Raw genomic sequence first — 27,154 nt, 5'->3', positions numbered from 1 at the left:
GATGACCTGGAAGACGGCGCAGCCGGCTCATCTCCCCAGCGGCAGATCCCAATTGAGGGAGCCGAGGGTGTCGTCCCTCCTCCCCAGCGGCTGACGGATGACCCGGGAGACGGCACAGCCGGCCCATGTTCCCAGCAGCAGAAGGAGCATCAAGGAGGGGGTGCAGGTGGCATCACTCCCCAGCGGCCAAGTGAGTGCACAGGAGATGGCGCAAGCGACCAGTCTCCCCAGCAGCAGCTCACAGATTCGGAAGTGGAGGAACCTGTCCTCCCTTCCCAGCCGCAGATCCCAGTTCAGGGAGCCGAGGGTGTCTTCCCTCCTCCCCAGTGGCAGACAGATGACCTGGGAGATGGCGCTGCCAACCCATCACCACAGCGACAACAGGAGCCCCAGGGAGAAGATGCAGGCATCATCACTCCCCAGTGACTGGGAAGATTCCAGAGAAAAGGTGCTGTAGGCACTTCTCTCCAGCGGCAGTTGTATTTTTCTGGAGAGTCAGAGGTGGGGCGAGGGAGTACTGCTCTTGGAGGGGCAGATTATTTGGGGCACCACTTTCAGGAGGGCATTGGTGGGCTAAGTGAACTAACTGACTACGGAGTCAACCCGTTTGGGGTTTCCTCCTGTGTCAGTCCTATTTGGAAGGGGGAGCAGTGTGACAGAACCCTCCATCACTGGGGCCCCTGGAGAGGCCTGAGAGCCAGCCTCATCGTTATCGACTATGGGCCCGGGCCTTGTAGAGACTTCTGTGTGTGGATACAGGGGTTCAGTCTGCTGATGTACCCCATGTTTTAGCACTCAGAGTCTCAGAACTGTAACGTCTGCTGGACATCCTGTGGTAGGAAGAAGGCTGATTATCTGTACATTGTTAATTGTATAGGTGTGAAGTGTTTCCCCTGTTATTGTGTGAGTTAGCCCTTGTATTAAGACCCCCTGTAGGTATGACTTGGTGTCACTGCTGCATACCTAATTATCCATTACATAACAGGTAGCTGTTAATCCTGTGAGCTCCTGTTATCCCTGTGTCCTGACCATTGTCTGTCTTAAGCCAATTATATGTCTATCGTCATTCCACGTCTACGTCCCCAGTTAATGTCATTATTTATGTCTCGTGTCATCCTGTCCTTCCCCCGGATATTGTGTTGCAGGATTTGATCTAATTACTTCCTTCCTGACATGGTAATTGGATCATGTGATATTTGTCTTGCCCCTTTTCTACTTATGTACTTATGAGTCCTGCTTTCACCTCAACATGAGTGTTGCCTGATGTTTGGGGTGGGCTGTAGCCACGCTCTGTAGCTAAGCTTCGGATAGCCACAGTGCCAATGCGGCTTCGGTGCAGCGACGTCCCTCCTTCTATCTACAACGCTGGTTCTGCCTGGTGCTGAAGGGGTTACTTGTTGGTGTCCCGGCAGGAGGAAGCAACGTTTGGCGGGAGTACCCAGTCGGGGTACAGGTCGGTCCCGTCACACCCTCTGCTGCTCCAAAATCCTCTCCAGCATGTCTACCGTGTACTGACATCCTGACGTAGGCAGTGTACGGGAAGACCTGACCTCTCTTGCTCTTCCCTCAAAAGTTGGCTAGCCTTAACACTATGGTGAAAGTGCCCAGCGATCTTTCTGCAGCGGGACAGAACTACTGCTGCCACATTAGTTCCTTCTGACATTGCTGCCTTCACTACAAGATGGATGATGTGGGCTGCACAGCGCACACCAACAATATGACCATCTCGCAGCGCTTTCACCATATTGGCACCTCCGTCAGTTACCACAAAACCAACTTCAACATTGGTGCCCGCCTCTGCTCCCACCCAAAGGCTAAACATTTTCCTCATTGCATGCAGAATATTTTGGGAAGTGTGCTTTTCATCCATCACTTCTGCATGGAGAAGGAAAGATCGGTAGCCTGCTGCAGCAGCTTCCTTAGACACACCGGGCTGCCACCAGTGTGCTGTCAAAGAAAGAAAGGCATGCTGGCCGCTAGGTGCACTCCACAAATCTGTAGTGAAATGAACAGACTGACCAGCAGCCTTGGAAAGCTCCTCTTTCACTGCTGCAACACAGGACCGATACAATGTTCCTGCTGAAAGTGGAACGTGACGGAACTGTATATTGTGGAGCCACAGCCGCCATCAATTGTTTGAAAGGCTCCCCTTCGATCATAGAGAAGGATGCCCCTCCAACAGCAATGAACTGACCAATCAGTCGCGTTACTTTATTGGCCTGCTGTTTGGGCATTGGCCTTTTGGATTGGAATGCCACAAATTGTTCCAGGGTGGGCTGGGCATGCAGTGCTCCAACCTGCCTTGGTCTCTGGCTGCCAGCACTAGCTGCTGCTGCTATTGGCTCAGAAGAAGAAGCTGTTGGGTTTTTTTCACGGCCACCAGCTATGCTGCCTGCACTAAGTTTTACTTCTGCATCTTTCCCCAATAGCACAGCGTTGTGTTGAGTGCTGAGGTGATGCTTCATGCTAGCACTGGTAAAATGGCAGACACTTTCCCTCTGCTTATTAGCTTCCCACAATGTTTGCACTTTCCATAGCGCCCTTCTTCAACATTTTCAAAGTGCTCCCAAATTGGGGCGCGCATAGCCTTGGAGTGTGCCTTGGGTGCTGCTCCTACTGCTCGGGGTGGATGAACAGAGGCAGAACTAGTGGTGGTGGGACTGGTGGTAACAGTTCTGGCCATAGTGGGACTGCTAATTGCTTTAGCTTTAGATTTGCTAGGTTTTGCTGCTGCTGGTGGTGGTGGTGATGGTGATGATCGTAGCGGAGAAGGTGGAGGCTCAGGGGAAAATTGTGCACTAGTCATTTGGACACTGCTCCCTGAGGAATCTGATTCCTGACCACTCATCTCCTCTACTTCCTCTGGCTCATAGTCTAGCTCTTCATTAGCCAGATCGAATGGAATTCCTGCTAGGCTGGAGCTAAGACTGATATCGTTGTGAGACTCGTGACTAGTAGTAGTGCGAGCAGGAAGAATAGACTCTGCACTTGGCCTCTCAGTCTCAGGCTCCTCTGCTACCTCGCTAGGTGGAGTTCCACTATGTGTAGCCCTCTCTCTAACTGTCTTTACAAAAATTTTGTAAGGACTTGGTGGCTTGCTAGAGGTACTAGGAGGACATGGCGTGGCGGTACCAGTGAGAACAGTAGGCGCAGCACTAGTGGTGGTAGAGGCGGTAGAGGTGGGAGTGGTGGTGGTGGTTTTCCCTACAAAGGAATGAGATCGCTTTCGTTTGGGACCCCTCTGAGTCTTGCTGCTAATTTGGCTCTGCTTGGTACCTTGCATGCTGCTTGTAGATGGGGAAGATGCTGCTTGGGGCATAAGGCACTTCTTTTTAGTCACTGGGCTGGTACTACTTGTGCTACCCTTTAACTTTGAACGTGCTTCTGGTGCTTTAGGCTTTCCGTAAAAAACCATAGAGCTTGTGGGCCTAGCCGCACTACTACTGCCTGCTTTTGGTGCCTTTCCTTTACTTGATGATCCTTCAAGCAATGCTTCCCCAAATGATAAGCGAGAGCTTGGCCTACTTGGCCGACTAGACTGGCGCAAAGGCTGCATCTTAGAACTGGTGGTGGTGCTGCTGGTGGTGGTGGTGGTAGATGGAGCTTGTCCCTCCTTAGTCCCAAAAGGAGGATCCATTTCAATTTTTGTGTTGTGTGTGTAGTGTAGTGTAGTGTACTGTTTAAAAAACTATAAAAAAAATAAATAAAAATAAAAAAATTAAAAAAGGAAAAAAGAATTAAAGACAAAAAAATTAGAGCAAGTTCTCTTCAGTGCTACTGCTTAAAAAGTAAAACTATGCACTACTGCACTGTGCTGTTGTGTGCAATCTGCCAAAGTGCTAAAATTATTTAAATTATTAACTCAAGATTAACTATTTAATAACTAGCAGTTGTTACTCACCTGTCCTCGGTTCCCACGTTGCCGCAACAGCCGCCGCGGAGGAGAGGGAGACCCCCCTCCAACGCACGGTCACCTCCACAGCAGCCGCCACGAAGAAGAGGGAGACCTCCCTCCAACGCACGGCCACCTCCGCAGCAGCCACCACGGAGGAGAGGGAGACCCCCCTCCAATGCACGGCCACCTCCGCAGCAGCCCCCACGGAGGAGAGGGAGACCCCCCACCGCACGGCCACCTCCGCAGCAGCCACCACGAGGGAGAGGGAGACCCCCCTCCACCGCAAGGCCGCTTCCGCTGCCTTCCTCTGAAGTGCCGCGCAGGAGAGGCAGACCTCCTGGTACACGGCGTCCTGCTGCTGCGCATGCGCGACCTCTAGTGGCGAACTCACATACTGGAGGAATTTATGAAGGGAGATTACGCCATCCACAAGATGGCCACGAGTCACAGACACCGGAAGTGATGTCATGAGGGGCTGATGGGAGATTCAGACTTCCTCCGCGGTTCTCCATTTAAACCCCTCAGAGCAGTTTCACCTTTGCCTTCTGATGGTCGTCTATGCCTTGTGCTAGCACCCAGATAGCGTTTACCTGCCTGATTCCTGTGTTTGACCTCGGCTCGCCTGACTACGTTGTTTTCCTGAATCCTGACTTCGGCTACGTTTATCGGCTATCCTGCTCTCCGGAATCCTGACCTCGGCTTGTCTGAACTTGTTCTGTCTTGGAGTCCTACCTGACTACGGTGTCTCCTATTTACTTGTACGTGACAGAGTCAGAAGGCCATCATGAGACCCGCTTCGGTGGGACTTCAAGATCCATGTGAGGCTCGGCTGGATGAGATGGATCATCGTCTGGAGCAGTTTACCCAGGCATTCCAGATCCTCCTTCAGCGCACTGATCCCGGATTACCGGCACAGTCTGCAGCAGTAGCGCCTCCGCCAGCCTCCCTCCCGGCTCCAGTCTCCATGGTTCATGCTCCTACGAACCTTCCGCCGCCACAACGTTATGGAGGAGATCCTACTACTTGTCGTGGTTTCCTTAACCAATGCGAAATTCATTTCGAACTTTCTCCTTATGCCTTTGCTTCTGACCGCGCTAAGGTGGGATACGTAATTTCGCTCCTGACCGACAAGGCCCTGGCATGGGCTTCACCTCTGTGGGAGAGAGACATTTCGGTGGTTCGTTCCTACTCCGAATTTGTGTCTGCACTACGTTCTGTATTTGACGTTCCAGGCAGGAGTTCCACTGCTTCGTCCTCTCTTTTCAATATTCGCCAAGGGGAACGTTCTCTGATGGACTATGCTATAGAATGTCGCACCCTAATGGCTGAAGTGGATTGGACTAATGAAGCACTGATTGCAGCCTTTTTGCACGGGCTATCAGAGACTTTAAAAGACGAGATTGCTGCTCGAGATCTACCGTCTGACCTAGACTCTGTAATAGCTTACATCACACAGATTGATCTTCGTGAGCGACAGGCGACAGGCACAGCGGGACGACTTGAAAGCACGTGACAGAGGAGTTCGTCATCTTGTGCGTGCTGTTCCCCAGTTCATACCACCACCTATGAATTCCTTCGCCTTTGAGGAATCCATGCAACTGGGGACTACCCATTTGTCAGAGCATGAGAGATCCAGGAGACACAGAGAGGGGCTCTGTTTGTACTGCGGCACGGCAGGGCATTGGGCAAGTTCTTGTCCTAAGAAGTCGGGAAACGCCAGCACCTAGAGTGGTTCAGAGGACCTGCTTTGGGTGTGCTGGGTATGTCCTCTGACTCAAGTAACACTCGAATGACTGTTCCGATTCGGGTGTCCTGGCCCGCGGGGTTTGTTTGCACAGAGGCCTTTCTGGATTCGGGTGCTGCTGGGAACTTTATCGATGCTGGTTTCTGTGACCAACAGCATATTCCCACGACACTTAAGGACATTCCTGTGAGACTCGAGGCCATTGATGGCAGACCTCTGCATCCTGCCCAGGTCACCCATATTACTACACCGGTGACAATCTCTGTGGGCATGATTCATAATGAGACGCTTCAGTTCCTGGTTATCTGCTCTCCCTCTACTCCAGTCATTCTGGGCTTTCCGTGGCTACAGACGCACAATCCCACCATCGATTGGACTACTAGAGAGATTACCTCTTGGAGTCGAACGTGTGAGGAGCATTGCATCAAACCAGTCAAACTGGCCAGTATGTCCTCTGACTTGGAGACCGTTACTACAGCTCTTCCCAGACAATACCAGGAGTTTGCGGATGTCTTTGACAAGAGGGAGGCAGAGAAGTTGCCCCCACACAGACCGTATGATTGCCCGATTGATCTCCTTCCAGGTACTATGCCGCCCAGAGGCCGGGTCTATCCGCTATCCGTTCCTGAGACCAAGGCTATGGAGACCTACATCGAGGAGAATCTCAAGCGTGGCTTTATCCGTCGGTCTACATCTCCTGCTGGTGCCGGGTTCTTTTTTGTTAAGAAGAAGAATGGAGAGTTGAGACCGTGCATTGATTACAGAGGGTTGAATAAGATCACAAGACGTAACTCCTACCCGATTCCCCTCATCTCTGAACTATTCGACAGGTTACGAGGGGCTACGATCTTTACTAAACTGGATCTTCGTGGGGCCTATAACCTTGTCCGTATCCGTGCCGGTCATGAGTGGAGAACTGCGTTCAATACGCGTTCGGGACACTATGAGTATCTAGTCATGCCGTTCGGATTATGCAACGCCCCGGCGGTGTTTCAGGACTTTATCAATGACTGTCTCAGAGATTTCCTCCAGCAGTTTGTCGTGGTCTATTTAGACGACATCCTCATTTACTCTACAGACTTGCCTTCTCATCGCGAACAGGTCCGTCGTGTACTGTCCCGTCTTCGGCAACACGGATTATTTGCTAAATTAGAGAAGTGCGTCTTCGAGACTCGCAAAGTGACGTTTTTGGGGTACGTTATCACTCCTGAGGGGTTCGACATGGATCCATCCAAAGTTCAAGCAATCAAGGACTGGCTGCAGCCCGGGAGCCTCAAGGCTCTTCAACGTTTCCTTGGATTTGCCAACTATTATCGGCGTTTTATTCGCAACTACTCCAAGATCGTTGCACCTCTAACGGACTTGACAAAGAAAGGTGCCAAAGTCGCGGAGTGGTCTTCGGAGGCAGTGTCTGCATTCACTATTCTCAAGGAGAGATTCACGTCTGCCCCGGTGCTACGGCATCCCAACCCGCATCTACCGTTTGTCCTGGAAGTAGATGCTTCGGAATCTGGGGTTGGTGCCGTTCTCTCTCAACGCGCATCATACAGCGGACCGCTGCACCCTTGTGGGTACTTCTCTCGGCACTTTTCTGCGGCTGAGAGGAACTATGACATCGGGAATAAGGAGTTATTGGCTGTCATCCTTGCTTTGGAGGAGTGGCGTCACCTGCTGGAGGGAGCCTCTGTACCTACCTTAATTTTGACAGATCACAAGAACCTCCAGTACATGGAATCTGCTAAATGCCTCAATCCACGCCAGGCTAGATGGGCCTTGTTTCTATCCCGATTTCCGTTTGTGTTGACGTATCGTCCAGGCTCTAAGAACACCAAGGCGGATGCATTGTCCCGTATGCATACGCGACCAGAGGAGGAGAATGGGGAACCCGAACCCATTATTCCCCCTGCCAAGGTCATCGCTGCCATTCATCTACGTGGGTATACTCCCCTGCTGGATCGTATTTCTCGCTTTCAAGGACAAGCTCCGCCCTCCTTACCTCCTGGGAAACTATTTGTGCCTCCTAGCTTACGCACCCTTGTGCTACGCACGCTTCATGGCGCTAGAACCTCGGGACATTCTGGAGTAGCGCGCACCAAGGACCTGATTTCTCGAGCTTTTTGGTGGCCCCACTGGGGGAGGGACACTACAGCCTTCGTCCACTCATGCACCAAATGCGCTGCCAATAAGTCCTGTCGTACACGTCCTGCTGGACTACTTCAGCCACTCCCTTGTCCCTCGGTTCCTTGGACTCATGTGGCCATGGACTTTATTGTCGAGCTGCCTCCTTCAAAGGGCCATACCGTGATTCTCGTGGTGGTTGACCGCTTTTCAAAGATGGCTCATTTTATCCCGCTTAAGAAGCTTCCCAACGCCTCTACTTTGGCGGATGTGTTCATTCGGGACATCGTTCGCCTGCACGGCGTACCGTCTGAGATTGTGTCGGACAGAGGGACCCAGTTTGTTGCTAGATTCTGGCGCGACTTTACTAAGTCCTTGGGAATCACCTTGGCTTTCTCCTCTGCGTATCACCCTCAGACGAACGGCCTGGTGGAGAGGACTAATCAGCACCTAGAACAGTACTTGCGCCTCTTTATTAATGACCACCAGGATGACTGGGCCGATCTACTGCCGTTCGCTGAATTTGCGAGGAACAACACACTCCAGGAGGCTACCAGGATCTCTCCGTTTTTCTGCCTTTATGGCCTCCACCCGCAGTCTCTCCCAGGGACTTTACCGGTTTCACCTGTTCCAGATCTGGAGGAGAGACTCGCTTCCATCCGTGCCACCTGGGCCTCTGTTCACTCCGCCCTGGAACGTGCTGCTCAGCTCCAGCAGAGACAGGCCAACAAGAAGCGGTCTCCCAATCCCTCGTACCAACCCGGTGATAGGGTTTGGTTGTCCACGCGGTTCCTGAGACTCCGGGTTCCTTCTATGAAATTGGCTCCGCGTTTTATTGGGCCCTTTCCGGTTCTACGCCGGATTAATCCGGTGGCGTACGAACTCTCGCTCCCCAGAACGCTTCGTATTCCTCGGGTATTTCACGCCTCCTTGCTGAAACCTCTAGTCTGCAACCAGTATACCCGAGGGGCACAGTCTACTGCTGAGACTTCCAGGAGGGGTTTGGAGAGTCGTATCCCCCAGGCCATTCTTGATTCCCGGCGACAACAAGGCAGTCTACAGTACCTCGTACAGTGGAGAGGACTCGGTCCAGAAGAACGTTCCTGGGTACCAGCGGCACGCCTTTCAGTACCACAATTGATACGTGCCTTCCACGCAAGACGCCCTTCTCGTCCTGGTGGTCGCCCTGAGGGCGCCCTTTTGAGAGGGGGTACTGTTACTCACCTGTCCTCGGTTCCCACGTTGCCGCAACAGCCGCCGCGGAGGAGAGGGAGACCCCCCTCCAACGCACGATTACCTCCACAGCAGCCACCACGGAGGAGAGGGAGACCCCCTCCAACGCACGGTCACCTCCACAGCAGCCGCCACGAAGGAGAGGGAGACCTCCCTCCAACGCACGGCCACCTCCGCAGCAGCCACCACGGAGGAGAGGGAGACCCCCCTCCAATGCACGGCCACCTCCGCAGCAGCCCCCACGGAGGAGAGGGAGACCCCCCACCGCACGGCCACCTCCGCAGCAGCCACCACGAGGGAGAGGGAGACCCCCCTCCACCGCAAGGCCGCTTCCGCTGCCTTCCTCTGAAGTGCCGCGCAGGAGAGGCAGACCTCCTGGTACACGGCGTCCTGCTGCTGCGCATGCGCGACCTCTAGTGGCGAACTCACATACTGGAGGAATTTATGAAGGGAGATTACGCCATCCACAAGATGGCCACGAGTCACAGACACCGGAAGTGATGTCATGAGGGGCTGATGGGAGATTCAGACTTCCTCCGCGGTTCTCCATTTAAACCCCTCAGAGCAGTTTCACCTTTGCCTTCTGATGGTCGTCTATGCCTTGTGCTAGCACCCAGATAGCGTTTACCTGCCTGATTCCTGTGTTTGACCTCGGCTCGCCTGACTACGTTGTTTTCCTGAATCCTGACTTCGGCTACGTTTATCGGCTATCCTGCTCTCCGGAATCCTGACCTCGGCTTGTCTGAACTTGTTCTGTCTTGGAGTCCTACCTGACTACGGTGTCTCCTATTTACTTGTACGTGACAGCAGTATTTTATTTTTAATTTGAATTTACACGGGCCTAAGAGCTTAGCCTACTACTATGCTAGCCTAAAGCTAAATTTCCTTACTATAAGTCTACCTCTAGGCAGACGCTCTCAAACCCACTAAGCTAAAGTGAGGTTAAATCAGATTCAGTATATGATTTATTAATTAATATTAAGTTATATAATATTAATAGATTAGAAATAATTTACTTATATATTATGTATTATAGATAGAAGAATATAGATTATGAATTAGAATTTAGAATTAGAATTACTTATATTATAGATTATGAATAAGAATTATTTTAGTAATACAGCTAGTAGCTTGAAGCTTTGGTTAGTACAGCTCGTCACAGTCAATTTTTCTTGAAAAGAATTAGAAATAAAATAAAATGTCACAGCAAAACAGTTAGCTTCACTGCTTGCTGCACTCACTAGCCCAACAAGTTCACTTCACTGATGGACTGAGGTGAGCAAAACACTAAGGGTACTTTTAATAAAATTGAAATAAAATGTAAAATAAATGAGAAAATCTTTGCAAAACAGTTAACATCACTGCTTGCTGATAAAAAAAAAACACAGCACTTATGCGGCTGCACTCACTAGCCCAACAAGTTCACTTCACTGATGGACTGAGGTGAGCAAAACAAATGAAATAAAATGAAAGATTAATTAAGAAAAATTGACTTGGTCTCTTACTGTTGCTAAAACAAAGCACAAACTGTAGAGCTGCAGCACCAGTACTAATAAGATTAGCTGAACTATACGCTAGTAGTAATTAATTAATATTACTTTTATTTATAGCTAATTTAATTAACTATTAAGATAAGAAAGAATTATAGAATTATTGATATTAATGATTTTAGATTAGACACTAGTAGATGTCTTGAATGTCTACAGTACACTCTACACTAGTATACTATTACTAACTATAACTGACAAATATATATATAATTTTATAATGAATTCAATTATTAATTATATTAATTAATATTACTGATTTTAAATTAGACACTAGTAGATGAATGTCTACAGTACACTCTACACTAGTATACTATAGTATATACATATATATGACTGACAAATATATATATATATATATATATATATATATAATATTATAATGAACTATTAAATTATAGATTCTATTAAATTATTATTTATAAATTCTATTTAATTTATTTAAGCAGGACAGGCAATAGGCACTAGTGCCAGCCCAGGGCAAGGGCACCCCAGTGCCACTGAGGCACTGGGTGCACTGTCAACTCAACAGCACTTACAGTACAGTTGATGACAAATTAAATGAAAAAAAAAATTAAATTAATCAAATTATTATTATTAATTATATTAAGTAGCACTGAAGTGAGGATGAAGTACACTGTGAGAAATGGCAGGCTAAGGCTTACCAGTCTCACACAGAACAGAACAATCTCTCTCTGTAACGCTCGGATGCAGCACAGCAGTGTTGCCAAAGCAGTCACAGCGAAAAATGAATGGATCTCTCAGGCAAGCTCTGGTCTTATAAAGGCACCTTCAGAATTCAAAAAACAGCAACACAGGCATTGGACGAGAATCTTCGATTCTTCGTGGTTGTGAGTCTTCGTCTTCTCCTACGTTTTGCCGGCACTGTATTCTCTTCGGTGTGTCTTCGGAACGAACAAAAAAACGGCCTTTTCGTGCTCGTTTTCATGTTCGCCCGAAGACGAATGCGCAAGTCTAGTCTGCACATCACTTACAGCCACCCTGTGCCAGCATGTACAGGCTGACTTGGCATGATAGGAGTGTGATTGCTAACAGCAATCACAGTCTCATCATGCCTAGGTTCCAGCATTTACTGGTTGGGTGTGTAAGTGCTGGAACCTAGGCATGATGGGACTGTGATTGCTGTTAGCAAACACACTCCTATCATGCCAAGTCCACCAGTACATGCTGAAACCCCCTTGTGTATTGATGCTGCCAGCAATATGGGGTCTGCACATCACTTACAGCCACCCTGTACCAGCATGTACTGGCTGCCTGGGTATGATAGGAGTGTGATTGCTGTTAGCAATCACACTCCTATCATGGCAAGTAATATTGCTATTTTTTTTTGTCCAATTGTGGTGTGTTACCTACTTTTATTAAAAATGTGGGGGTCATTTTCGGTTTTGGCTAAGTGAACCGTGAATGTTTTGGTCCAGAATTTTCATTTTGGTGCATCCCTAGAATAAATAGAACTATTTCATTTTTAATTATCCTAAATCCTGAATTTGTAGTCACAAAACTTTCTAGGCCCAGAAATCAGTGAGAGGAAAAGTAAAGGTTTTGTGTCATTTACTTTATTTTAATCTGCATATTTTATTAAAGGCCATATTTTCTCACAGTGAAAAATGAGTGCGGCCTGCGCACGTATACAATTCTGATGAAGTGGCCCACTGCAGAAAAAACTTGGACACCCCTGGGGTAGACAGTGAGAAGGGGGGGTAGAGAGAGGGTAGCTAGTGAGAGGGGGGGTAGGGAGAGGGTAGCTAGTGAGAAGGGGGGGTAGGGAGAGGGTATCTGGTGAGAAGGGGGGTAGGGAGACTGTAGCTAGTGTGAATGGGGTGGTAGGGAGAGGGTAGCTAGTGAGAAGGGGGCGATAGGGAGAAGGTAGCTAGTGAGAAGGGAGGGTAAGAGAGGGTAGCTAGTGAGAAGGGGGGTAGGGAGAGGGTAGATAGTGCCCCCCCCATATTTTTAGGGGTTCCTACGCCCATGGTCATGAAGCCACGTTGCACAGGACTGAATTTCTACACTATTCAAAGAATTGTTTCCCCAGAGAAAGGAAAGAGACAGAGGATCAGTAGTATTGTCGGGGCAGGCACTAGCAAACAGACACATGCAGCCACTTGACACACAGGAATGAATTTACACAATATACGAAAACATTTAAAATAATTGATTCTGGGTGTGGGATGCGTGTGATGACGTGAGAGTGGCGGATATGGCCAGGACACAGCTAGCACCCCGTGAATGCTGCATTTTTTTTTTGCCTGTCAGCTCCCCTCATATGCAAGACGCGAGGCTAAGGAGTGAATTCAAATATTCCGACATGAATTCAAATATTCCGACAAATAAGAGAGAAAAGTCTCTCCTACCTCTTCCAGTTCATTGCAAGTGATAAGTACCTCATTTATTTATTTATTTTTCTTTTTTGGTTGTTTGTTTTTGTGCCTATATCGCAGCTTCAAGCTCCTAGTTACATATATCATCATGGTTCTGCACCAATTACTATGGGTGTAACTGATTATTTAAGGGAGAATCTACAACATGGCCTTCCAGTGGGGCCTTTTTTTAAAGCACAATGTTTCAGCCTAATTCATCTCAATATAATTGCTCCAAAAGACCTTGCCTAATAGAACAACTCTTTATTGAAGTAATAAAAGCTCTGTGCTCGAGAGTTTAAGGATAACAGACTGTGGCTGTTTAGTGGAGCATATTAAGCTGACAACTGGGGCTGTTCATAAAAACAATAAAGAGGTTCCTTTTTCCTCTTTTTTTCTAACACCATATGGAGGAGGATGGCTTCTAAAAAGCCTTAAGAAAACTTTCTGCCAAAAAAAGACAGGGAAAAGAAAAAGGATTTAAAAGATGAAATATTACATAAGGAAAAATTAATGGAAGATTCAATCCTTATGGCATCATGCTTAGACTCCTCAGGCAGCATAGAGTGTCAGGAAGGAACATATATTACCCCTGAATTTCTAAAAACCTACTTGAAAAACCAACTTGAGGCAATTACTAAACAAATTAATGCAAATTCCTATAAGATCAAAAGAGAAGTAGGAGAACTTTTGGAGAATATAAAAACAATTGAACAAAAAACAAACATACTTCAGGACGATTTATTAAATGAACGAAATAAGCTTTTAAAGAAAAAGATGGAGGACAGGGAAACCAAGTTGGTTGTCTTAGAAGATTGAGCCAGGCAAAATAATTTAAGACAATGAATATCCCTGAATCCGAATAATGTGCCAGAAAATTAACCAAGAGACCTTATTATCTGCTTTCAGTCTTTTAAATTTAAAGAACTGCTGCTTAAAACCAGCAGATCTAATTTGGTCAAGGATGGCCTATACATAGATAGCCTTGCCTTTCAGTATTTATCTTATTTCACAAGATCTCAGAGGAGAAAATTCAACCAAATCACCAATATCTTGAGAAGAAATAATCATACCTGGGAACTCCGATTCTCAGAGTCTCCGGGTGAAGGGGGAAATCCTCCGGGTGACAGCCGCTGTACTGACACTATTTTTAACAGCGGGGCAACAACAGAGACTTGCGCCTGCGATATTACCGGAAGTAGCGCAAGTCTAGCGAATCCCGCAATATAGGCATGCGCAGTTTGCCAGTAATGTGCCTGAAAGACTGGCAAACAGTCTTTATAAGGGTCATGTGCAGTGTTACGCGCCTATTTTGGCGGCGGGCTGACAGCGTGGTGGCTTGTGTTGAGCGATAAACTGTTTCAAACTAGATTCCACGCTTTTTTTTTGTTTGTTTTTACATATTATTTATTATATTAAATATATTATATTATTTTAGATTATTTACATATATTATTAGCTTGTGAATTGGTGATCTTATTTTGTTGAGTAATATATATATATATATATATATATATCTTGATTTCATGCTGTTTATTATTAGTTGTGCTGAATAAATGTAGTAGACAGAATTTTTATATATATTTCAGTCTGATTTTTTATTTGATTGAGGTATATACTTGTATTCTACTTAAAAAATGCATTAATTAAACCCTTGCAGCTATTTCTAGTTTTGCATTTTTACAAAAGCAATCCTTATATTGGCCAGGGAAGGATATGTTTATTCTACCCCTTAGTTAACCTAATAATTTCTGACTGCTGATGTCTTTTATATTATATATATATATTTTTTTAAAATTCTAGTTGGTTGTAGTTGTTAGAGAGCAGAGAGGTGAAAAATCAGCATTACAAGAGGTGCAAAGTGCCTGGCAAAAGAATTGGTGAGTCCTGCTATGGACTGATATTAATAATAGTTGGACATCATTGTGTGCTACCCATATAACATCTTTTTTAAAAAAAAATAATTTGTAGTGCAGGCTAACAGCAGATCAGTGGCTTTTGTGATGCAGGTGAAAAGTCAGCATTACAAGAGGTGCAAAGTGCCTGGCAAAAGAATTGGTGAGTCCTGCTATGGACTGTGTGATCCTGCACCCACAGAGGGCACCAAAAGGCACGGTCCTCTAGGGTATTAAAGCCACCGTCTCAGTGAGGTAATCAACCACAATTTATTTGTAATCCACGTATGCAGAGTTTAACAGGATTATACAGAACACAAATTCCCTATAAACAAAAGCCTAGCTCGTCTGAGCACTTACTAACATAGAAGTGCCTCACTAATCAGGGTCTAAACTCAACAGAATGTAATCTCACCAACTTTTTTTTTTTTAAAGTAAATCCAGGTTTTATTATGTCATCAACTGGCTTCTTCTTAAAATAATTAACATTACAAACTGTATTCAGATCAAACTATAGTACAATAACGATTACAAAGGTAATCTCTTGAAGGCTTCTCTTGACAACAGCATTCTGGAAGTTCTTCTCCAATTTCCAGGTTACTAGCCAAGCATTATAGGAGTGGGGTTCATTCAGAATCATAGCATACACTCATGTTTCATTAAACATACATGGAGCTGGAACAGAACCAGAAATTATTCTAAATTGTTAACTTTACATTTTAAGATTACAAGGATGTACCCAAACTCTAATTTATTATATATACCGTATTTGCTCGATTATAAGACAAGGTTTTTTTCAGAGCAAATGCTCTGAAAAATACCCCTCGTCTTATAATCGGGGTCGTCTTATAATCAGACCTCAAATAGGTCTGACTATGAGACGACTAAGATCCAGATCCCCCGCAGCTGCAGGGGACCTGGATCCTCCTGCCTACACCCCCCACCCCCACTTACCGGTACTTCTGAGTCCCCGGTGTGTAGCTGGGGCAGCGTGTAGATGTCTACGCGATTCGCGTAGACAACTTCCGCTGCAGCAGGAAGGAGGTGTGGCTAGCAGCGGGGGTTGTCTGCGTCCATTGCGCAGACCTTCCCCTGGCTGTCAGAGATCAGAGTTCAGAACTCTGATCTCTGACAGTCGGGGAAGGTCTGCGCGATGGAGGCAGACACCCCCCGCTGCTAGCCACGCCTCCTTCCGGCTGCAGCGTAAGTGCGTGGGATCTACACGCTGTCCCGGCTACATCACAGGGAAGTCAGAAGCACCGGTAAGTTTGGGGGGGGGAGTGTTAAATGGGGGGCATAAGGCATTTCTGGAGGCAGAGTGCTCTGTGAAATGCCTTTTAACCCCCTTAATGCCACTCTGCCTCCAGAAATGCCTTTTTAACCGTCTATACGCCACTCTGCCTCCTAAATGCCTTAAACCTCCCTATATGCCACTCTGCCCCATAATATGCCTTTTAACCCTCTAAATGCCAGAGTGGCATATAGGGGTATAAGGCATTTCTGGAGGCAGAGTGGCACATAGGTGATCAAAAGGCATATCATGGGGCACAGTGGCGTATAGGGTTAAAAGGCATATCATGGGGCACAGTGGCATTTAGAGGGTTAAAAGGCATATCATGGGGCACAGTGGCATATAGGGGGTATAAAGCATAGCTTTTATTAAAAAAAAATAGTTTAGATGAATTAACATTTACTGGTAAAACTTTTTTCCTATAGGATCGTCTTATATTCAGGCTTTTTCTTTTTTTCCTAAATTAATATTCAGATTTGGGGGGTCGTCTTATAATCGAGCAAATACAGTAATTCTGTATATTTAGCTTTCAGTACCAGATGTAAGAAGAACTTTACTGTCCAGATGTTAAACATGCTTTGTTGGTTAAATTGTTAAATATGTATATATTTAACATGATAATCATTTTGATTATGCTGTCCTCTTAAGGATTTCCACTGTGATATTTTTCTGCAGTCATTTCTACAAAAAAAACAAAAAAAACACATGAAAGTATTAAGAAGACCAGAACTTTATTTCAGTGAGGGGTATTCCAAAAACCGCTGCCCGTCATCTGTTCTAGAACTGTAAAAACCACTACAATGGCATACTAAAATAATCTACAATATCCTTTTCGTGCGAAAGGGTCCGGTAGTTTGAGCCAAAGTTAGTTTGTACGAAGCATGTAGATATATAACAACTCATTTATATCGCACTTAACAGGTACAGTTTCTCCACTGTTTGAAACAAGCAGAATCTGGAGGTGAGAGTGAAATGGTAGGCGGGTTCCACGTGTGCCATCAACTTCGAGAGCAGAATCCTGAAGCATTCAACATTCTCACGTCTACGCAAGTTGACTTCACGGACACTAGGGTTGATCCAAACAACACATTATAGAGTAAGTGTATTTGGACTGTTAAGATTATTACATTCTTGATTATGCTGAATAAACCAGAAAATATACCGTATTGGCTCGGATATAGGCCGCCCCTGTATATAGGCCGCACCCTAAAAGTTTGGTGCTTTTTTAAAGAAATTTTTTTTTCTTTAAAAAAGCACCAAAAACATGCTGCCACTCTGTCCTCTCCCCCCCCAGATATGCTGCCACTCTGTCCTCCCCCTCCGAGATATGCTGCCACTCTGTCCTCTCCCCCTCCCCGAGATATGCTGCCACTCTGTCCCCCCCCCCCTCGAGATATGCTGCCACTCTGCCCCCCCCTCGAGATACGCTGCCACTCTGTCCCCCCCCTCGAGATACGCTGCCACTCTGTCCTCCCCCCCCCCGACTTACCAGAGCAGACTCCCGGGTGTCTTACGGGGCCGGAGGGGGACATCTATGCACATCGTGTATACAACTCCCGGTGCCGGCACTCAGCGGAAGTGCCGGTACCGGAAGTTGTATACGCATATTGCGTAGATGTCTTCCGCCGGCCCTGCAAGACCCGGGAGTCTGCCCTGGTAAGTCGGGGGGGTTAGAATGCATCGTGCGCACGTTAACCGGCAACGGCGCATCGCCGCTGCCGGTGAACGTCCGTGCGATGCGCTTAGACAACCTCCCGTGCCGGTACTCCCCCCCGTGGAAAGTGCCGGCAGGGGAGGCTGTCTGAGCGTATCAAACAGTAGGATGCAGGTCCCCTGCACCGCTGCGGGGGATCTGTATCCTAACCCCGCTGCCTGCCCGGCGCCCGGGACATGCGCTAGACCCCGAATATAGGCCGCACCCCCACTTTAAAGACTTAAAGTGGGGAAAAAAAGTGCGGCCTATATTCGGGCCAATACGGTATATTTTTACGAAGCTAATGTCTGCCCTCCTGTGGTGGAAAAGGGTAAGACAGTTAAGGATGAGAGAGTGCATTCTACTAGTGTTCCTAGGTGTAATTTTGTTTGGTAATACTTGAATTTAGTGTACTAAATTTGAAAATATGCTTCTTTTTCTTCTAGATTAGACCATAATGGTGGTCTCATCCGGATTAATTTTTTTTGGTTGATAAAGCTCCGCTTGTTTAACCAAATTGATGTTTATTGGTCATTAAAAAGAATAGCATGTTCGTACATTACAAGAACCACAAACAGTCAATAAAGTACAATACAGGTCCTAGATACAGCATGTCCGAGATGTTACTTATATCTTAAATAGGTTAAAATCGCCGCAGGGCGAAGAAGGTCACGGCAACAGTGGACCGCTCACGTGAATATGAACAAATAAAGTTAGTAAAGTCCAATTGAAGGATGCGTCAGCACATAAAGAAACATCTGCATAAAACACAGAGGAGTCTCGAGGACCAGCTGTGAACCATAACTGTCACGATCCCGGCTCCGGACGCCGCGGGGAGTGTTACCATCCCGGCTCCGGACGGCGCCGGGAGGAGGTCTGTCCGCGGTTCCCGTACGCCGGCCGTTCGGGACGGCGGGCGGTCCTCCGCTCGCGGCACTAGTAGCTTGTTTAACCAAATTGATGTTTATTGGTCATTAAAAAGAATAGCATGTTCGTACATTACAAGAACCACAAACAGTCAATAAAGTACAATACAGGTCCTAGATACAGCATGTCCGAGATGTTACTTATATCTTAAATAGGTTAAAATCGCCGCAGGGCGAAGAAGGTCACGGCAACAGTGGACCGCTCACGTGAATATGAACAAATAAAGTTAGTAAAGTCCAATTGAAGGATGCGTCAGCACATAAAGAAACATCTGCATAAAACACAGAGGAGTCTCGAGGACCAGCTGTGAACCATAACTGTCACGATCCCGGCTCCGGACGCCGCGGGGAGTGTTACCATCCCGGCTCCGGACGGCGCCGGGAGGAGGTCTGTCCGCGGTTCCCGTACGCCGGCCGTTCGGGACGGCGGGCGGTCCTCCGCTCGCGGCACTAGTAGCGGGGGAAGGGTTGTCCGCGGGTCCCGGGAAAACATCTCCCCGGACAGCGGACGATCCTCCGCCCGAGGTGTTGGGACACGGGGAGGATTTGGCCTGTGTACTTACCCGTCCTCCGGTCGTCGGTCCGCCTCCCGGGCACGCTGCACGTTGCTGGAGGAATGATGGACGGCTGGGGGCGTGGTTTTGGTTCTGGTCCGGGAGGGGCTCGTGGAATGGCGCCAGTTTTAAAAAGCTGGCTGTACCTTTCACAAGCACCCTGTTGTGGTCTTCAGTTTACGTCTTTGGCTTGTGCAATCAAGTTTCCTGGTTTTGACCTCTGGCTTGTTGACTCTCCCTTGCTCTACGATTCGGTACCTTTGCTTGTGATCTCTGGTTTTGACCCCTGGCTCGTCCGACTATCCTGCTCCGTGTATCAGACCCCTGGCTCGTCCGACTATCCTGCTCCGTGTATCAGACCCCTGGCTTTGCTGACTACCCGCATTGTGCTCCTGTCTTGTGCTGCGCCTTGCCGCGGCTGCTGCCGCTCAGAATCTCCAGCTGGTGGGAGGTTGTCCACTGTTGGGATCGTCTAAGTCCTGGACTACTGCTGCCGGGAATTCCCCTCTCAGTAGCGGTAGTTTGGGCAGAAGAACTTCTGCGGGGACGACCTTCCTTAATAGTCCAGCGATACAGTGACAATAACATGTATATAACAGTATGCTTTCCATACTTGGAACATGGTGTTGTCCGCGATATGTAAATAAAAATAGGAACCAAATAACAAAAAGAAAGAAAAAACAAGGGTGATGTACATCCCTCCTCCATCCAAGGCCGTCCGGCCCGGTAGTAAATCCGGCCTCCCTCTAAGAATGGCCAACAAGCCGGCGACACCAACCCCGAACTGTGGAGCGACGCGGGGTCAAGGGCCCAGGAGAAGCAGGCTACACCCGGAACACTATCCACCTCCTATCTAACATCCCCCACCTCACCCTCGCCTTCACCTATATGATAGGATGGTCGAATTTAAGTGTGGTAAAGTAGATGCCAAATCATCCATATTTTTGTGTGGGCTTCCAGACGATCAAACTTAGTGTATGTCATTGCCTCCATATGTTCGATAAAGGTTAGGTCTTCCCTGAATTGTGACAGGGATGGCGGGCTAGTGGACCTCCAGTGTCTCGCTATCTATAACATGGGGCGATGCTTCTAGGTAGCATGTCTACCAATCCTATTTTAATAGTAGGAAGTATCTTAGAGTCTAGAAATGAGTTGAGGAGGGCAAAAACTTGCCTCCAAAACTTTTGTATAACAAGACAATGCCACCAAATATGACTCATCGAGCCAGGGGCTTTCCGGCATCTCCAGCAAAGGTTGGAGCAAGTTGGGAAAATCGCGGCCAACCTAGTCGGGACCATATCCCACCAAAATAGAACTTTCCGGTTGGCTTCAAAATGATTACTACAACGGGAAATGCCAATATATCTAGATATCGCGGACGACTATTCGTGTTCCAAGAATTCTATGTTGAGTTATTTTTCCCATGTAATATATTCATATAGGGCAATTTATTTGGGCAGGTATGTGTGACAAAAGCATTGTAGCATATTGAGGTGGCTTGTTTCGTAGAGCCTGGGGAGAGTAAGAAAGCCAACAGTTTACAGTCTCCGTCACCGTCTGGGGGGGTGGATATCGTCCGTAACATAATGCTGAGTCGGAGAAATGTGTATTGCTCAGAAGGGGGAAGGCCGTATCTTGTTCGAAGTTCTGGAAATGAAATCAATCCAGTCTTCGTCATGATTTGGCCAATGGTTTGGATACCCAAAGGCATCCAAGCGTGAAGTTGAAGATCCAAGTGTGAAGGCATCCAACCGTGAAGTTGAAGTGGGATAGCAGTGATGAAGGGGCATAGGGAAGGGCACCTGGGAAGGGTAGAAGCTTGGACATAACCTCTCTCCAGACACGCAGAGACCACTGAGTGCTAGGAACGGCCGATTTTAGTTTTGGGAATAAAGATGGTGGGAACCACAAAAATTATGTGATGTGGTAGGGTGTTAGAAACGTAGATTCCAGTTCCAACCATCTGGGACGCTCAGACGCTTGTGTAGCCTTGTGATAAGATATAAGGTCTGGAAATCCAAGTCCCCCTTTATGTATCGGGAATTTTAGAGTCGACCTGGCCAATCTTGGTTTCTTGTTGTTCCAAATAAATGCGGAGAACGAGGCTTGGTAATGTTGCAAGACATTGGAAGGAAGTGGTATGGGGAGCACTTGAAAGAGGTACATTAATTTAGGGAGAGCAGCCATCTTGGCAGCAGCAATCCTTCCTAACCATGATATCTCAAATTTGGTTCACGTATGGAGATCATGTCTGATAGTTGGCCATAATTTGTGAAAATTAATGTGGAATAAAGACGAAAAGTGTTTTGTCAGTTTGATACCCAGGTAATTCAAAAAGTCCTTCCTCCAATCAAAAGGATAATGGCGTTACATAGTTACATAGTTACATAGGCTGAAAAAAGACATGCGTCCATCAAGTTCAGCCTTTCCTATATCTGTTAATTTGTTGCGGTTTGATCCAAAAGAAGGCAAAAAACCCCGGCTTCGCTCTTTCCAATTTTGCACTAACCAGGGAAAAAAATTCCTTCTTGACCCCAAAATGGCAGTCAGATTTCTCCTTGGATCAATAAGCTGTTTCCCCATAATTAAAGATTATATCCCCGAATATTATGTTTTTCCAGGTATCCATCCAGTTGCAGTTTAAACGTCTGTACAGACTCTGATAAAACTACCGCTGCAGGCAGAGAATTCCACATCCTTATTGTCCTTACTGTAAAAAACCCTTTCCTCTGCGTTAGTCTAAATCTCCTTTCTTCCAGTCTAAATGCATGACCACGTGTCCTATGCATAGTCCTGTTTATGAACAGATTTCCACACAATGGTTTGTATTGGCCCCGAATATATTTATATAACGTTATCATATACCCTCTGAGGCGACGTTTTTCTAAACTAAACAGATTTAAATTAGTTAACCTTTCTTCATAACTATAGTGCTCCATTCCTTTTATTAATTTTGTAGCCCGCCTCTGCACCCTTTCTGGTGCTATGATATCCTTCTTTAGAAAAGGTGCCCAAAATTGCACAGCATACTCAAGGTGCGGCCTTACCATTGATTTATACAGAGGCAAAATTATATCTTTATTCCGCGACTTGATGCCCCTTTTTATACACGACAATACCTTACTGGCCTTAGCAACCGCAGACTGACACTGCACATTGTTGCCAAGTTTGTTGTCTATAACAATTCCCAAATCCTTCTCATTTGTCATTACCCCTAATTCACTACCGTTTAGGGTGTAGGTTGCTTGTGCATTCGCTACCCCGAAGTGCATAACTTTACATTTATCTACATTGAATTTCATCTGCCATTTGAGTGCCCAGTCCCCAGTCTATCTAGATCCCTCTGCAGCACAGTAATATCCTGCTCGCCCTGTATAACTTTACCTAGTTTTGTGTCATCTGCAAACACAGAAACATGACTTTCAATGCCTCCTGCCAGGTCATTTATAAATATGTTGAATAAAATTGGTCCCAGAACAGAACCCTGAGGGACACCACTTACCACTTTTGACCAGCTTGAAAATTTACCATTTATAACAACTCTCTGTTCTCTACCTCTAAGCCAATGTTCTACCCAAGAACAAGAATTTGCATCTAGGCCAATTTCTTTCAGTTTGAATACTAACCTATTGTGTGGAACCGTGTCAAACGCCTTGGCAAAATCCAAGTAGATTACATCCACTGCAACACCCTGATCGACACTTCTACTTACTTCCTCGTAGAATGCAATTAAATTAGTTTGACATGACCTATGTTTCATAAAACCATGCTGATTTATGCTAATAATACTATTCTTCCCAAGGAATTCTTGAATATTATCCCTAAACAGCCCTTCAAATACTTTCCCAGCAACGGAAGTTAGGCTCACAGGTCTATAATTTCCGGGCACAGAGTTGGAACCCTTTTTGAAAATAGGAACCACATCTGCCTTCCTCCAATCCTCTGGTACAATTCCTGAAAGAAAAGAATCCCGAAAGATTAGAAACAGAGGTTCACTTATTTCCTGACACAGCTCCTTAAGTACTCGTGGGTGAATACCGTCAGGCCCTGGAGCCTTGTTAACATTCATTTTCTTTAGTTGCTGCAGCACCTTGTCCTGGGCCATCCACTCACAGTTTGACTGAAAATTTTTCTCAGTGGTCCTATGTATCTCCATTGCCATAGGTTCCTCCATAACATATACTGAGGAAAAATACTTATTTAAAGTTTCTGCTTTTTCCTGGTCCTCCTTAACCAACACTCCCCTCTCTGTTATTAATGAACCTACGTTTTCATTGTTCGTTTTTTTAGAATTTATGTACTTAACCCCTTCAGGACCGGGATTTTTAAGCTAGGGTGTCGCTAAAGGACCAGAGCCGTTTTTGTGTTTTTGCCATGTCTTTCTTCAACTGTAATTTCTCTCTTATCAATTGGTGCACCCACACAAATCATATATTGTTTTTTTCAGCACAAGTAGGGCTTTCATTTGAAACCATATTAAGCTGGGTAGTACATTGTTTTATTTGAAATAAACTGGAAAAAGTGGGGAAAAAATAAAAAAAACGCATTTTTTTACAGTTTTGTATACATACAAATTGTACACACATTGAACCAATGGGAAAAAATTATCCCAAATATATTCATTAAGTTGTCCTGATTTGGAAACCACCCAACACGGCCAGGATTTTTATCTATTTTGACCAGTATAGGGGAAAATATTGCAAGGCATGCATTACGTTTTTGAAATGTAATTTTTTTCAAATTTGGCATGGTAGTCTAATAACTGCAATAGTTGTCACAGATACTGATTATCCCCCCAAAATTATATGTTTATGAACAGTAGATAAGTCAAGGTGTACAACTAGGGTCATTTTGACACTTTTCAAACAGGGATTTTATCGCCAATTGCTGCCAAATTTTGAGGTATTTTTATATTTTTTTGTTTTTTTTGCATATGTTGCAATGTTGCTTTAGATTTTATATTATATTTTGTATAGAATATGTGCAACTGCAGAAAAAAACACCAAATTGTGTTCACCAACATCCCCCGGTTCCAACAAGGCCTCACATGCATGGTTCATGCAATTTTTGAGGAAGCTATGAGGGCAAAACTGGAACATGCGCATTTTCTTTTTCACATTTGGAATTTTCAGAAATTGGTTTCCTGGGCCCATATCCCATTTGGGACATTTTGGAAGCCCCCCAATGTAAATTACCCCATAAAAGTATATATTTATGAACAGTAGACAAGTCAAGGTGTTCAACCAGGGTAGTTTTGACAGTTTTCAGTTAGCCATTTCTTCACTGATGTCTGCCAAACTTCACAGGGAAATTATTTTATTGCGTTTTTAACGCATACATTTCAATGTTGCACTGAATTTCTTGCACACCATAAGTGCAACAGTGGAAGAAAGCACCACATTTTGTTCACCAACATCCCATGAGTCCAACAAGGCCTCACATGCATGGTTCATGCCTTTTTTGAGGAAGCTATGAGGGCAAAACTGGAACATGTGCATTTACATTTTTTTAAATATTTTTTTTTATCGGATTACTTGTAAGTGACAGGTTTAGGCCGCTGACATCAATCAGGGAGACCGATCAATAATCAGCGACTTAAAATGTCACCGACAAGTGAGCAGGTAATAATTATGATTTTTCAATTTATGTTTTTTCATAATTACCCTAGATGACCCCTCTCTCTTTGTAGAGCAGGGTCATCCGTGGGCTGCCATAATGATCCGATCACTCCTATTGGCCAGGAGCGATCTGATCAGCCCAGCATTTGACCTGGAAGCACCCTGGACTTTCAGGCCAGTGCTGTTATTTTTTTATTATTATTATTTTATTAATTTTTTTAAATTAATTTTTTTTTAAATTTTTTTTTATTATTATTATTTTTTACATTTTTTTTACTCTTTCAATGCTGATGCTCCATTGAAGCACAGCATTGACTGGTATTTAGTCCCCACAAGCTTGTGGGGACTAATATTAACCCTTGCAATGCTGCGATGGGGGTCATACACAATCGCAGCATTGAAGGGGTTAATTGAGGAAGAGGGGGGTAGGGGTTAACTGAGGAAGGGTGAGGGTTGGGGGGCTGGTCTCCACACTCATGTGGAGACCAAAGAACCCTGTCTCCCTGTCCCTGAAGCTGCCTCTGGCAGCTGGGACACAATCTCCAACAGACTGGAGATTGTAGGGGAGGAGTCTCTCTGATCAGTCCTACAAGACTGATCAGAGGACTTCTGGGGGCTCGTTTTTGCTGTTGCTGGTCTGCCTGGGTTCCCAGGCAGACCACCAGCAGCAGAGCCCCCTACAAAACGGGAATTAACCCCTTCAATGCCGCGATCGCGGCATTCAATGCCGCGATCGCGGCATTGAAGGGGTTAACACTGCACTGACGCTCTCATGGAGCGATCAGGCAGCAGGGGGGTGTTGGATCAGGCCCCCACACTTGTGTGGGGACCCATTCAACACCCCCCCCCTGAAGCTGCCTGTGGCAGCTGAAACCGCGATTGCAGATTTTTCTGCAATCGCTGTTTCTGCCTACAAAATCACTCCGTGGGAGTGATCGTAGGCTTGGGGGCGGGTTTAGAGAGGCTGTGCTGTCTGCCCAGGACTCCTGGGCAGACAGCAGCAGCAGCGCCTCCACGATCACCGCGATCGTGGTGATGTGGGGGCGTTTTTTGGAGGAGACGTACCTGGTACGTCCCGGTCTACCGGTGACCAGTAACCAGGAAGTACCAGGTACGTCCCGGTGCTGAAGGGGTTAAAGAATTTTTGGGGGTTAGTTTTGCTCTCTTTGGCAATCACCCTCTCATTTTCTAGTTTAGCCCATCTAATCACTTTTTTGCATGCTTTATTGGCTTCCTTATATCTTATATAGGATGCCTCTGATTCGTCTGATTTAAATGCTGTAAAAGCCATTTTCTTATTTTTAATTTCCTGCTTAACGACCCCACTAAGCCACATCGGTTTCAATTTGTTTCTTTTATATTTGTTTCCTAGTGGTACATACTGAGAAGTGTACCCTGCTAATATTTGTTTGAAAATACTCAATTTTTCCTCAGTATTTTTATCCCTGAAGAGTTTTTGCCAGTCAATAAGTTGTAAAGCTGCCCTTATCTTATTGAAATTGGCCTTCTTAAAATTATACGTTTTAGTATTCCCCATGGGCAATTTCTTTTTTGAGTTTATTTCAAAAGAGACCATATTGTTATCACTATTACCCAAGTGCTCCCCCACTTGAATGTTAGACACAAGATCAACATTGTTTGTTATCACCAGATCCAAACAAGTATCCTTTCTAGTTGGTGCTTGTACCAGTTGTGACATGAAGGTGTCATTTAACAGGTTCAAAAACCTGGATCCCCTTGCAGAACTACTAGTCTCTCTATCCCAATTTATGTCCGGGTAATTAAAATCTCCAATAATTAACGCGTTACCCAGATGTGCAGCTTTCTCAATTTGTTCTAACAGCTGCTCTTCCTCATCATTATTAACATTAGGTGGTTTATAACATATCCCAACCAGTAGTTCTTTTCCTTTTTTTGCCCCAAGTTGATATCTACCCATAAAGCTTCCACAAATCCCTTGTCGCCTTCAAGATGCTTAATATTTGACTTTAGCTCGTTGCTAACATACAAGCATACTCCTCCTCCCTTCCTGCTTTTTCTGTCCTTCCTATATAATGTATAACCTTTTAAGTTAACTGCCCAGTCATGGCTCTCATCCCACCATGTTTCTGTTATGCCTATTATATCATATTGGTTAGGGTATGCTATTGCCTCTAGTTCTCCCATTTTGTTATTTAGGCTCCTTGCATTAGCAAGCATACATTTAATATTACCCTGAGTCTCTTGAATTTTATGAGAATTTTTATTAATACATACCTCCTC

General features: G+C 45.9%; 1 protein-coding gene across 1 annotated transcript in view; it reads right to left on the bottom strand.

Annotated features, from left to right (window-relative positions):
* Positions 1-27,154, bottom strand: part of F8 (coagulation factor VIII) — a 694,472-nt gene that overhangs the window by 63,669 nt on the left and 603,649 nt on the right. The gene's annotated exons all lie outside the window — the stretch shown is intronic.

This window comes from Spea bombifrons, chromosome 8, assembly GCF_027358695.1.
Source record: "Spea bombifrons isolate aSpeBom1 chromosome 8, aSpeBom1.2.pri, whole genome shotgun sequence".
Lineage (NCBI taxonomy): Eukaryota > Metazoa > Chordata > Amphibia > Anura > Pelobatidae > Spea > Spea bombifrons.
The sequence above is the reverse complement of the archived record's forward strand: the minus strand, read 5'-3'. Positions and strand labels throughout refer to the sequence as shown.